Source organism: Ochotona curzoniae, unplaced genomic scaffold (assembly GCF_017591425.1).
Source record: "Ochotona curzoniae isolate NIBS_2020 unplaced genomic scaffold, NIBS_Ocur_1.0 contig_3819, whole genome shotgun sequence".
In the NCBI taxonomy this organism is placed as follows: domain Eukaryota; kingdom Metazoa; phylum Chordata; class Mammalia; order Lagomorpha; family Ochotonidae; genus Ochotona; species Ochotona curzoniae.
Window position 1 is genome coordinate 32,958,486 of NW_024466004.1, and position 12,511 is coordinate 32,970,996.

Below are 12,511 nucleotides of genomic sequence, written 5' to 3' on the forward strand. Positions count from 1 at the left end.
GCCTACAATGTGATCTATCCTAGAGAAAGTTTCATGTGCTGATGAAAAAAACAGGTGTATTCTCTGTAAGATGAGGAGTTCTATAGATACCAATTAAGTCCATTTATTCCATTGTCTTGGTGAGCTCTGCTCTGAATTTCTGTCTTGTTGATCTGTCTATTGAAGTTAGTGAGGTGTTAATGTCCCCTGCTATTAATATGTGAGTCTGTTTCTCCTTTTATATCCATTAACATTTTTCTTCATGTAACTAGGTGCTCTGGGATTTGGAGCAAATATACTTATTGTGATTTCTTCTTGCTGAATGGATTCCTTTATGTGGTGTTCTTCTTCATTTCATTTAATGTTTTTCACACTGAAAACATGTTACCTGATACTAAAATAGCTACATCAGCTCATTTTTCCTTTCCATTAGTCTGCAACATTCTTTTCCATCCTCTTATTTTCAGTCTCTACATATCTGTTGGTGAGATGTTCCTCTCGTAGGTAATGGATAGATGGGTTTGCTCTTTGATCCAGTTCACTAATCAATGATGTTTGATCAATGAGTTTAAGTGATTTACATTCAGGGTTAATATTTATAGGTAGTGATTTGGTTCTGTCATCTTAGCAATGTGTTTCTCATTCTCTGATTTATGGTTATTTTGTCATTTTATTGGGATATAATCCGCATTTGCCTCTGGATTTGAAAGGTGCCATTCCATTCCTTAGTACCACATCTTTAATCACCACTTTTAGGGTAGGTCTTCATATACTTTAGGTGGATTTCATATACTCATTCAGTGATTTCTTGGGCTTTTCTTGGGGAGAGATGATCCTGTGGGGGAAATGTATCAGTTTTCATTTCCTTGAAAATTTATTTGAGGATAGAGAAAAAGAAAGAGGAAGATGAAAAGAAAGAGAAAAAGAAAGAGAAAGAGAAAGAGTTGTGAGGCAAAGAGAGAAAGAGAGAGTGTGAAAGAGTGAAACTCCAAGTGCTGCTGCATAGAAACCCATTTCCGCCAGGGTTAGGCCAACTTAAAGCTGGAAGCTGGGAAGTGACTCAAGGTTTCCCAGATGCATGGCAAGAACCCACCAAAGTGTACCATCGCCACTGTCTCCTATCATTTGTATTAGTAGGAAGCTGGATTCCAGAGCCAGAGACTGGCACTAAAACAACAGGACCTGTACATTTCAGCCACAAAGCTGAATATCTGCCTCTCTATGGTAAGCATATCTTGCCTGGGCCAAATTCTTTCAATCTTTTGCTTCTGATCCTTGCCTTGAGCAATCTTAGGGAGCTCTTGAGGTTTTGCCCAGTACATCAGCTCCCAACTTGGTCTCCCAGGTCCAAGTTCATGTTAACATCTAGCTCTACACTAGTTTAACAGCTGTTGGATCCACAGAAACCAAGTTATCTGGAGTTTTGGGTAGAGAGGTAGGTAGCAGCAATAACTTCCTAGACTCTTATCTTAGCATGAAAGACATTCATTTTAGCAGGAATAAAAAGAGAATACTTTGCTCTGATCCCTCTCTTTTTTAACCCCATGTTCAGTTATTTTATTCTATTTTTGCAAAAATTCCACTGTAATATATGCCAATTATGTTTTGTTGTTTTGAACTATCAGTGACCTCACAGAAAAGTGGTCAAATAACCTACTTTTCCAATGGTAATGACTTAATTTGACCACTTTAAACTATCATCATCATATTGAATATTTGGCCTCTAAAGTTTAATTAGTTTATATGAAATAGTTTTAAATTACTAATCATTATGTTTAATTAGAATAATAGTTTGTACACAGCTCATCTTTGAAGTATTCTAATAAAGTTAAATTACTGAAGAACAAAGTTGACATTCTATGGAATTGGTAAATACATTGGAGTTGCCATATTTAGCAAAAAACAAAAATAAGACATCCATTTAAGGTTGAACATTAGATAAGCAGTGAACGTTTTTCAATATTATGTACATTTATCCATGAAATCATTGGTACATAACTGTGCTAAAATTGAGGTGTTTATCTGACTTTCAAATTAGACAAGAAGTTCTGTATTTTATGTTGTAATGCATGTACCTATATATTTAGAATGCAGATGAGAAAGATTGGTAGGTGGTACGTTGAGGAGAAATGATTGGTCATTTATCAAGCATATTTTTGAGAATTCTCAAGGACAAAATCACAGTGGCCAGGCTTTATAGCAGATTCTAAACAAATCTACAGAAAAAAATCTTATAATTATGAAGCTATCTTGCTCTCTAATATACTCTATCATTAATCACAGTTTTTGGTACAAGCTGTTCTTGGTGAACATTTTCTAAATAATTGAATGAATCACATTTTCTGAATCTGAGATCCCAGAAGACACCTCAATTGAAAGTGAAATTGTCTACAAAAATGTGAAGATCAAGCCTTAACACACATTTCTCATGTTTGTTTTGTTTATTGATGTTCCTGCGAGTTTCAAGAATTTGCCTGCGAGTTTCAAAACGTCTGTTCTGTGACATTGGCCTTGCTCATTTCTTTGAATTTTTGCACAGGTCATTATTTTCTGGGGAAACTCTTTGGGATGGGATGTGTCTTGGCTAGGTCATCTTCCATAATTAATATATAGTCTCTGTAGCAGTATTCCGCGTTATTACATTTGACTCTCAGCTGTTTAACATTAACATAGTTTTGTAAGAAAGAGTAGTTGTGGAAGGAACGCCTGGGGGTTTTAGGTTTTAGAAACTCAATCTGTGAAGCAAATAAGTTCAGCATTATTCTTGAATCTCATTTTCTTTTTTAACTCTTGAATTTTGTGGTTTTTGAATTATGCTTTGTTGTTGTGTCATAGGCCAGCCTGGAGGAAGAGTAGAAAATGTCAATGACTGTTTTAGAATCTCTATCCTTCATTAAAAAGGATACATAAGAGGGTTATTCATTTATTGAAAGCTAATGTTAAACTCTACAAATTTCTGTAGGTTACAATAAACATGACCTGTAAATACTCCCTCAATTATCAAGATACAGAACACTTTCCCCACCCCAAAATAAATCCCTTTGTTATCGCTTTGTATTGAGTCTTTCCCCACAAGTCCACCCCTGGCAACTTCGGACCTGATTTATGTCATTATGGATTCATTTGCATTTTATAGGGTTTAATATAGATGGTCTCAAAGAATAAGCCCTCTTTGGGCCTGGTGTGATAGCACAGTGGCTAAAGTCCTTGCCTTCAATGGGCTGGGATTCCATATTGGTGCCAGTTCTAATCCTGGCAGGCCCGCTTCCCATCCAGCTCCCAGCTTGTGGCCTGGGAGGACAGTCCAAAGCCTTGAGAGCCTGCTCCTGTGTGAGAGATCTGGAATAAGCTCATGATTTCAGATTGGTTCAGGTCCAGCTATTGTGGCCTCTTGGGGAGTTAGCGATCGGACTAAACCATCGGAATGAAGATCTTCCTCTCTGTTTCCTCCTCTCTGTGTGTCTGCCTTCCCTAATAAAAATAAATAAATATTTAAAAAAATAATAAGCCCTGTTTATCTGGCTTTTTCATATAATAAAATTATCTTGAAATCATCAAAGATGTTGTATGTGTTAATTGCTCATCCCTTTTTATTAAAGATAAGTTTTCTATTATGTAGATTTCAAGATTTTATCTTCTTTACTGACAGATGTTTGGGTTGCATACAGTTTGGTGAATCACAAACAAAGCCTCTGTAAACACTTCTGTAGAAATATACATAGCATATGCTTCTGTTTCTCTTGCAAAAAAGTAATCTAGGAATTGGAACGGTTGAGTCACATGCAAGTATATGTTTAACTATTTAAGAAACAAGCTCAACATTTTCCAAAGTGATGTGTCATTATATATTCCTAGCAGAAACTGTTCCACATCCTCAGTGATGATATCACATTTTGTTTTTAACAGGCATTTCCCTAGTGATTCATGATATTAATCATTTTTCATGAACTTTTTTACCATCTTCTTTGATGAAGTATTGATTCAGGTGTTTTGCATACATTCCCTCTACCCCACATTGGAAAATTTTTTAAAGATTTATTTTTTTTATTGGAAAGTCAGATATACAGAGAGGAGGAGAGACAGAGAGCAAGATTTTCTGTCCGTTGATTCACTTCCCAACTGGCTGCTATGGCCAGAGCTGAGCCGATTCGAAGCCAAGAGCAAGGAGCTTCTTCTGGGTCTCCCACGCAGGTGCAGGGTCCCAAGGTTTTGGTCTGTTCTCAATTGCTTTCCCAGGCCACTGGCAGGGAGCTGGATGGGAAAAGGAACACCAGGACACAAACTGACGCCCATGTGGAATCCTGGCATCTGCAAGGCAAGGACTTTAGCTGCTAGGCTACCGTGCTTAAAGTACATGATTTCTAAATATTTCCTTTCATTCTGGCTCGTCTTCTCTTAGTTTCCATGAAGTCAAATTTATCAATATTTTTCTTTTACGGATCATGTTTTGATAGTTTATGTGTACAATCCATTTTGAGTTAATTTTTGTGTATGGTTCAAGATATAAATTAATGTTCGTTTTAACATGATATTCAATCATTTCAGGACCATTTATTTAAAAAGGCTATTTCCCTTTGCATTCAATTGCCTATTTAGTCTTTGTTGAATACCAATTGTACAATATGTTAGGATCTACTTATTCTTCTGAATTCTCTGTTCCTGTCCAGTGATGTATTTGTCACTTTGATGCCAACAACACATTGTTTGCATAATAATGCTTGAAATCAGGTAGTGGCTGTCCTCCAACTTTGCTCTTCCTTTTCAGGTTGTTTTGGCTCTGAGGGTTCTTTATAATTCTATATGAATTTTGAATCCATTTGTTAATTTGAACAAAAAATTGCTGAGATTTCGATTAGGATTGCACTGATTTAACAGGTCAATTTAAAATGTGAATATTAACTGTTGATGATTACTATTATAATTATACCTGCATAGTGGGTGTTCAAGGATTTGATTAAAAATCTGAGAATCACTGCCTTTGCTGACTGGTTTCTCTCAAATGCATATGTGTGTGTGTATGTTAACAAAGTAATACAAACACATATTGTCTTATCCTTATCTAGTTAAAATAGTGCACCATGGTGCACACACACACAGAAAGACATCTGCTACATCTGGCACAGCTCAAGCCAGGTTGAAGAGGGTTGATGACACACAATCAGACAGAAAAGACAGACACAAGTAGAAGCTTCTCTCTTTTTTTAATATTTATTATTTATTTTTATTGCAAAGTCAGATATACAGCGAGGAGGAGAAAAGGACAGGAAGATCCTCCGTTTGATGATTCATTCCCCAAGTGACCGCAACAGCCTGTGCTGTGCCGATCTGGAGCCAGGAGCCAGGAACCTCCTCTAGGTCTCCCACACGGGTGCAGGGACCCAAGGCTTTGGGCCGTCCTCTTCTGCTTTCCCAGGCCACAGGCAGGGAGCTGGATGGGAAGTGGAGCTGCTGGGACTAGAACGGGCACCCATATGGCATCCCTGTGCGTTCAAGGCAAGGACTTTAATTGCTAGGCCACAACGCTGGGCCCCAAGTAGAAGTTTCTTAAAGCAGGATTCAGAGGCAGCAACCCTTCCTAGTGAGAGAGAGAAATCTCTCCTGAAAAGAAGAAAAAACCTTCTCCCATAGGAGACAGAAACAACTCAATTTCTGTCCTGGCAACATTAAGCCATTTGAAAAATCATGTTTCATGTTGATTTGACCCACCTGAGGGTTATTTTGCTTTTTGTTTGCTATCTAATCACTATCCCATCCAGGAGGTTCTCAGCTGGATCATTGCAAACCCAGAAGGAGGAGGAGAGCAGGATTTGTGGCCAAGTACATGAGTCCCTTGAACTTGTACACGTAGGAATTTATGCCATCTAGGGCTCAGGCCTTGACAACCATGAAACTTATTATTGCAGTATCACCCCTATAGTTTTCATTTACAGACTCTTGGCATCACTCTGTTTCTGTGCTCTGACTGCTAAGATGACCATCTTACCTCTCTACATAGGCATATTTAAATTTTCTGTTTTTAGTTAATCTGGGGAATGATTGACACTTGTTGACACACAGAAAAATAGTAATTCCCAAAGGGAGACAATACAGGAAATAGACATAGTATAAATAGGGGAATACTGAAAAAAATTGATGTGTCCAAATATGGATATAAGTTGGAATTTAAGGAGGTATTACATATTTGAAATGATCCCAAAATACATGTAGGGTTTGCTACATGCATGTTTTCATGTGGTAAGAATGAGGGTCACAATTTGTGACATATCATGGTTTAACTATTGATTTCAATTCCTGGATGTCAAATACAAATAAACACAATGGTCTGACAGACACTTGAAAGTTCAGGCTAGGGCGGGGGCACACCCTGCTAGCTGCTTCTCTCAGGACTGGGAACTTAGCTTGGGAAAGCTCATACCATGGCACCATTTGCACTGATTTCTTACACCTGGCCAGGCAGTCTGAGTTCTGTCCTCTTGCATCTGGGGAGCTCAGCTTCCTTAGTCCAGGCAGTCTCTCTCCAGCTTTAATTAAATTTCACTTCCCCCATAGGCTGCTTCCCTCATAACCGAGCAGCTAACCTGACAATTTTGGAAATCATTCACTGTGTGGTTAATGTATCATCTACTGAGTATAATTTCCTGTGAGTTTTTTTTCCTTGGTATTCCCCTTCCTTCCTTTAAACAGTGAAAATCAAAAGAACAACATTCTGTTTTTACTGTGGTAATCTAATTTGAACTTCCCCTTGTTTTAAACCATATGAAATAGAAAGAATTTTTTAAAAGTATCAGAGCACTGATAGTGAAATGAAAGTGAAAGAATAGGCTACATCAGGTTGTAAGAAATAGGAAGACAAGTGCACAACAGAAGGCAATAGTATGGTCTGGTGTTATCCTATATTTAAGTTTTAAAGACAGACAATTGTCTCACCAAATTATTTCCACTGGCTTCCATGATAATGAAGTTTTGCTAGTGAATGCTTCAGCTAATGAATGCCTAGATTTCCCCATATCCCTATATATCTAGGTATGGCCTTTGAGTTTATGTCTTGTTATTACAAAAATGTTGTGTGTGATTTTAGGATCAAACCTCAAAGTGAAGGGTCAATTCTTTCCCCTGTGTCTACCTGTGCCTGTATTGTAGCATTGGCATAGTGCCATCTTTACGTAATGGAAATGGCATCACTCAGAGATAGTGCAACAAGATACAAAAAGAGCCTGAGACTCAACCACTTGGAATCACAATCTTACTCGTGGAACACTTCTTCTTAGACTATTACATGAAGTGAAGTTTGAGCCACCATTAATTTGGGTCTGGTATAGCTGCTGCTAAACTAATACAAGGATAATTTCTCTGGTTGGTGCAGTAAAAGAACAACTCTTTTTAAGACACTCTGTCTTTTAAAGCTGAAAAATGATAGTATAAAATAATTTTTTTTCTGAGAGACTCGTGAAAATTATAACAAATATTAATTTAGTACATATTCTAACAGTCAAATGATGAAGAATATTCTTCCCATTTTGAAAAGGGGATATGCCTCCATGGTAGAGTGGACAAAGTTGATAAAATGTGGACTATCAATTATTTTAGTTATAAAGATCTGGTTTAGAATAGTGCCTGTACCATTTAGCGATGGTTTCACTTCCTTTGACTTCCTTTGACTTTTCTTTCCTAGCCTATAAAATACCTTCCTACTCATCTTATTGTTTAAAGTAGACAATGTCTTCAGGGCCAAGTCCCAGATACAACTTTAATGATACCTTTGCCACTTTCACCTGAGTCCAGGTACATAGACCATCAACCCTGCTGTAAAGCATCGTTCATTATTTGATCAAGTTTTTATGCGTGGTAAAGTTGTTTAATGGACAACACATGGCTTGGCAGTTGCAAATTTGTGTAGGCTCTAGCTATCTAAATCCTAAATATATTCACATGAAGATTATCTTGGTCCCAACAATGTGACAAGGGCATAGGTATTTACTTTCTGTTTTATGCATTAATTTCTGCATCAGTGGTTCCACATCCTGTTAGAGGAGTGAGGCAAGGAATATAAATAAGGCCAGCTAGAAAAAGTCTATGCATATACACCGTAGCAGTGAAGGAAGCTTTGCTACTCAGTTCCTGAGGGTTATGAGCTAGAAGCAGTTTTTATAAATTATCAAGGAAGCTGCCAGTCTGCACATTAAGAGGAATCACTTTATCTTTAAGAACTAGTTCATTTTTCAAGAGCAGCATTCCAGTTTACTAAGCATATCTGTCGCAGGGCAGGCATTGGTGTTGTGGTTAAGATGTCAGCATCTGGGCTCAGGGCTCAGCTGCTGCCTTTGATCCAACTTTCTACAAGTGCACTCCCTGGGAGGAATCACATGTTAACTCCAATAGTCATGTCGCTATTACCCCAGTGAGTGACCTGGATCGAGTTCCTGGCTCCTCTTGTCCGGTCCCAGCCATTGCATTGCAACCATTTGGAGAAGGAGCAGTAGATGAAAGCTCTCATGGTTTGTAAATGTCTCTCTTTCTCTCTCTCAAATAAATAAGAAAATGAACAAATGAATGCATGAGCAAAATAAACCTATGGCCACCACCTTGCTGCACCCGCTCATTATAATCCTTACACCCTGAGTTAACAGGAACTAACTCTTTGCTGTGGCACATGCCTCCTGAGAAATACATTGATTAGAGTTGGACTTCCCGGCACTTTCACTTTCCCATGTAGATATATGTAATCGGGGTTGGTATTTGTTCAAAATCAGACACTAGGAATTCACTTTTAGTTGTATCACAATCAACTAAATACAAGAAATATCTTTAGATTCTATTTAGTTTGAAAGATACCTGGTACTAATTCTGTGGAGGTGTTTTTCCTCTCATTCAAAGGAAGAATATGATGTACTAAATATTTTTATGTTTATTTGGTGTGAAATCAAATATCAAATGCCTGAGTGTTTTTCAAAAAACCCGAATCAGCAATTCAATTATTTTCCTTTATTGGAACAACCAGGAGTGTACTTGTTAAGATGGATCTGCTCTGTCATAGCCTGCTCTGCTGGCAATGTCTAAATGAATTAAATGAGTCACAAGTCAAAGAAATCTCACAGGCAGCTCTAATCTCCTGTCAGAAAGAATAGCTCAGTGAGTCAAACATCTGTCATTTTATTTTCTTGGCTCATCTTAGACGCTGTGCTCCTAGCTGCATATTTGTGGGCTTTCATTCTACTCTTAAAATTGCACTCCTGATGCATTTTCGCAACTGTGAACTTGAGTGTCCAAGTTTCTAATTTAGTGATTTGCTTGTTCATAAAGGTCACTCACATAAAAATACCATCAACTTGTGAAACACAATTTGTTTACTACTCAATTCTAACAGAATCCAGGCATAGGTATAATTTGTTCTGGGTAAGTCCAGCAAGTTCCCAGGTTTCCACTGGGAGCATTTTCATTTTTAGTGTGCATAGTGTAAAACTGCATATGTACAACATGAAGCTCTGGAGACAGAATGTTGTTCCCTTGTGCTTTATGTAAAAATTCTCTAACATGCCCTGAGACTGCAAAATTTATGTAAGCTAGTTATCTGGAAGTGAGGTCAGTTTTTTCTCTCCTCAGGAGTACCTCTGAGCTGTTCCACTTTGTTCGTGTTTTAACGATTGACTAACAAATTAAGCTTCATTGCGCAGCTCTGCTCCAAAAAACGATTCTCTTCTGCTAAGATGAGATTTTTCCAAAGGGGAAAGATGTAGTCGGGTTTTTTCATATTTATTTTATTTGAAGATTGTATTGTTGAAAAATAGTACTGGCATAAGAGTTTATGATGACCCAACATGCTGCAATGGAAAGCTGAAACAATCAGTCCAGTTTCAAAGTCATCTTTCCTCTTACAGCTAAACAAGCTGAGCATCCTGGACTGTAAAGTGTCTAATTAATAAAACATAAAATACAACTCTATAGTGAGCAATAGGCATGTGCAAATATCAAGTTTCAGACCTTTAGAGCACCGGTCAGTAAGTGGGGTCACTTGCTGACTTCTCATATGAATCATGAAGGTACCTGACACAGGTCTCCAGTTTCCCGTAGGGTTTTTTCTCTTCATATGAATACTCCACACTCAAGGGGTGTTTTAAAGGTTGATATCTGCTAATAAACACCAGCTGTAGCTTTCTATATTTTTTGCAAACACGTTTTCTTCTCCCTTTATGTAGGGCTATCCAGTATTCCAATCTTGGAATTGTACATTAAAAAAAAATCAGCCTTCAATCTGCTTGTATTTACTTTTTTTTGACCACAGAAACATATAGATGATCCATGGCAACTAATCACTTTGAAAAATCAGGAAGTTGCAACTCTTAATGCTTTTTTGTTTTTATTCAGTGCATGCTCCTGCTGCTATTTCTTATAGACAATATTTTGTTTTCATACAACATTTTGTTTTCATACAGCTACACATAAAGGCTTGCAAAGCACACTTGATGTTTTTCACATTATAATGCTATGTAAAGATGATATCATATTCTCATATCAACCTAAGAGAATTTATGTCTGTGATACCATAATAATCTTACCCAAAGATTAAGAGAAACTTTTCCTATAGATCTTCAAATCTTGTGTGTGTGCGTGTGTGTGTGTGTGTGTGTGTGTGTGTGTGTGTATTTAAATACTTATTTGAAAGGTGCAGTGACTTTGTGGGTGTGTATGTGCATGATATATGAAAAGACTTTAATCTTCTGGTTAAAAGGACATAAAACCTGGGGCCAGGCTAAGCTGAAGTCAGTGGATAGGAACTCCACCCAGATTTCCCACATAGATGGTAGAGACCCAAGCTCTTGGACCATCTTCCACTGCTTTCCTAGATGCATTAACAGGGATCTGAATCAGAAATGTGGCAGCTAGCTGGGATTTAGAACTGATTCTCTGATGTCAGAAATGTGGAATATCTTAAGTCCCTGGACCACAGTGCTGGTGGTCCACCTTTGTGGGAATTCTGGGTATTGATATCTTAATAAATGACTTGTAATCCATACTATGTAGAACTGAAAAAGAGTGAGGCAGACTTCTGATTACTTATCATCAACCAATCTCCAAGACAATTACTGGATAAAAAGGACCTGCAAAGTGTAATGAATGTTATGATATCATCTATATTTTAATGTATTTTGTTTATCTGATGGAAGTTTGGACACATGCATTGAAAGAAAGCTGATAGCAGTGATCTCCTCTACAATGGGAATGAGTGATTAATGAGGAATTTTCCCAACAAGTAGCCTAATGGTGATAATATAAAATAAACGGAATTTAATGTCTGTGAAAAAAGCCAATGCAATATAGTTTTGTGACTTTAGAGGCTAAAATTATTACAGCAAACGACTAGCTTAAATGGCCTCCATAAGAATAAGTTGACTGGGAGATTTTGCTCAATGTTTGTATAAATACCCACTCAGATCTCTTCCTTCTGTATACGGATGCAAGTGTAGATCAGTCTTGGCAAGCAGTGAGAGTCAGCATCAGCATATCAACAATGTCGAGGCGCACTTAGAAGAAAGAAATCAATGGACTTGGATTGACACACATCAAGGAAAAAGCAAAAGTAAGCACGTGAGAAAACCACTGAAATTCTAAAAACAGAGTGGACAAATTCCAATAGCTACACAGAGCACTAGGGCAATCAAGAAGGCAATCGATGATGTAATTAAAACATCAGGCCTATCAGTTGAATTTGAAAACCAGCATCAACCTGACACTAAGATTCTCAAGGTATGCTTCAAAGAAAAGTGACGCATGATTAAGGGAGAGGAAGGCAGAAGGACAAAGAAGTACGGGGGAGGGGTTAGTGTGTGGGGGGGAAACAGAGTCACACTGGAGGGGCATAGCAGCCCTGGCCAGGACAGAGGGACACTGCAGACATCTACAACCAAAGCAGCTATCTTCTTATTTTAGCAATTGGAAATTCCAGCTCATCTACCTGCTGCATGCCTCCCAGTGAAGAGGAAACATCAGTTACACCAGCTCTGAAATCTACTCTGCCTTTATTGGGATGGTGCATGCCAGCTACCTGGTCCTCAACTGAGTTTCTTATTGCCATATATGGTTGGACAAAACATTAGCCAATATTTTAGAAAATGTAAGTAAATTTCAAGGAATAACAGCATGAACCAGCTTGATCAAGGAAACAGCAGAGACTAGCGTACTGGGAACTGAAAGTATGTGGCAGGTCTGCATCTCCACTCCAGGATAAAAGATGGACTCCCAGTGAAACTGTTAATACATCTCTATAATAGGATGCCGGACTTTATTCTACTGCCTATACCTGCAATATCATGCTATGCTTAAACAGCAGAATGATGGACTTGTGACAATTACTGAAGGACTATACACTCGTAATAATATAGGGGAAAACCGAGAATGTGTGGAGGGGTGAGTGGCAGGAAAAATTCCCAAGCCTACAGAACCATTTCATGAAAAATTAGAAAAAAAAAGGAGAGAAACAGCATAGAAAAGCAAAGAACACACGATTAAATAAAGACTCTTTAGTGATATTCTCAAG

The 12,511-nt window shown here is 37.9% G+C and overlaps 1 long non-coding RNA gene across 1 annotated transcript; it reads left to right on the forward strand.

Annotated features, from left to right (window-relative positions):
• Positions 1 to 805: 805 nt before the first annotated feature.
• On the forward strand, positions 806 to 12,256 carry LOC121158471. Its single transcript, XR_005884191.1, has 3 exons — positions 806 to 816; positions 9,745 to 9,747; positions 12,179 to 12,256. It is a non-coding gene; the product is annotated as an uncharacterized LOC121158471 (long non-coding RNA).
• The last annotated feature ends 255 nt before the right edge of the window (positions 12,257 to 12,511 follow it).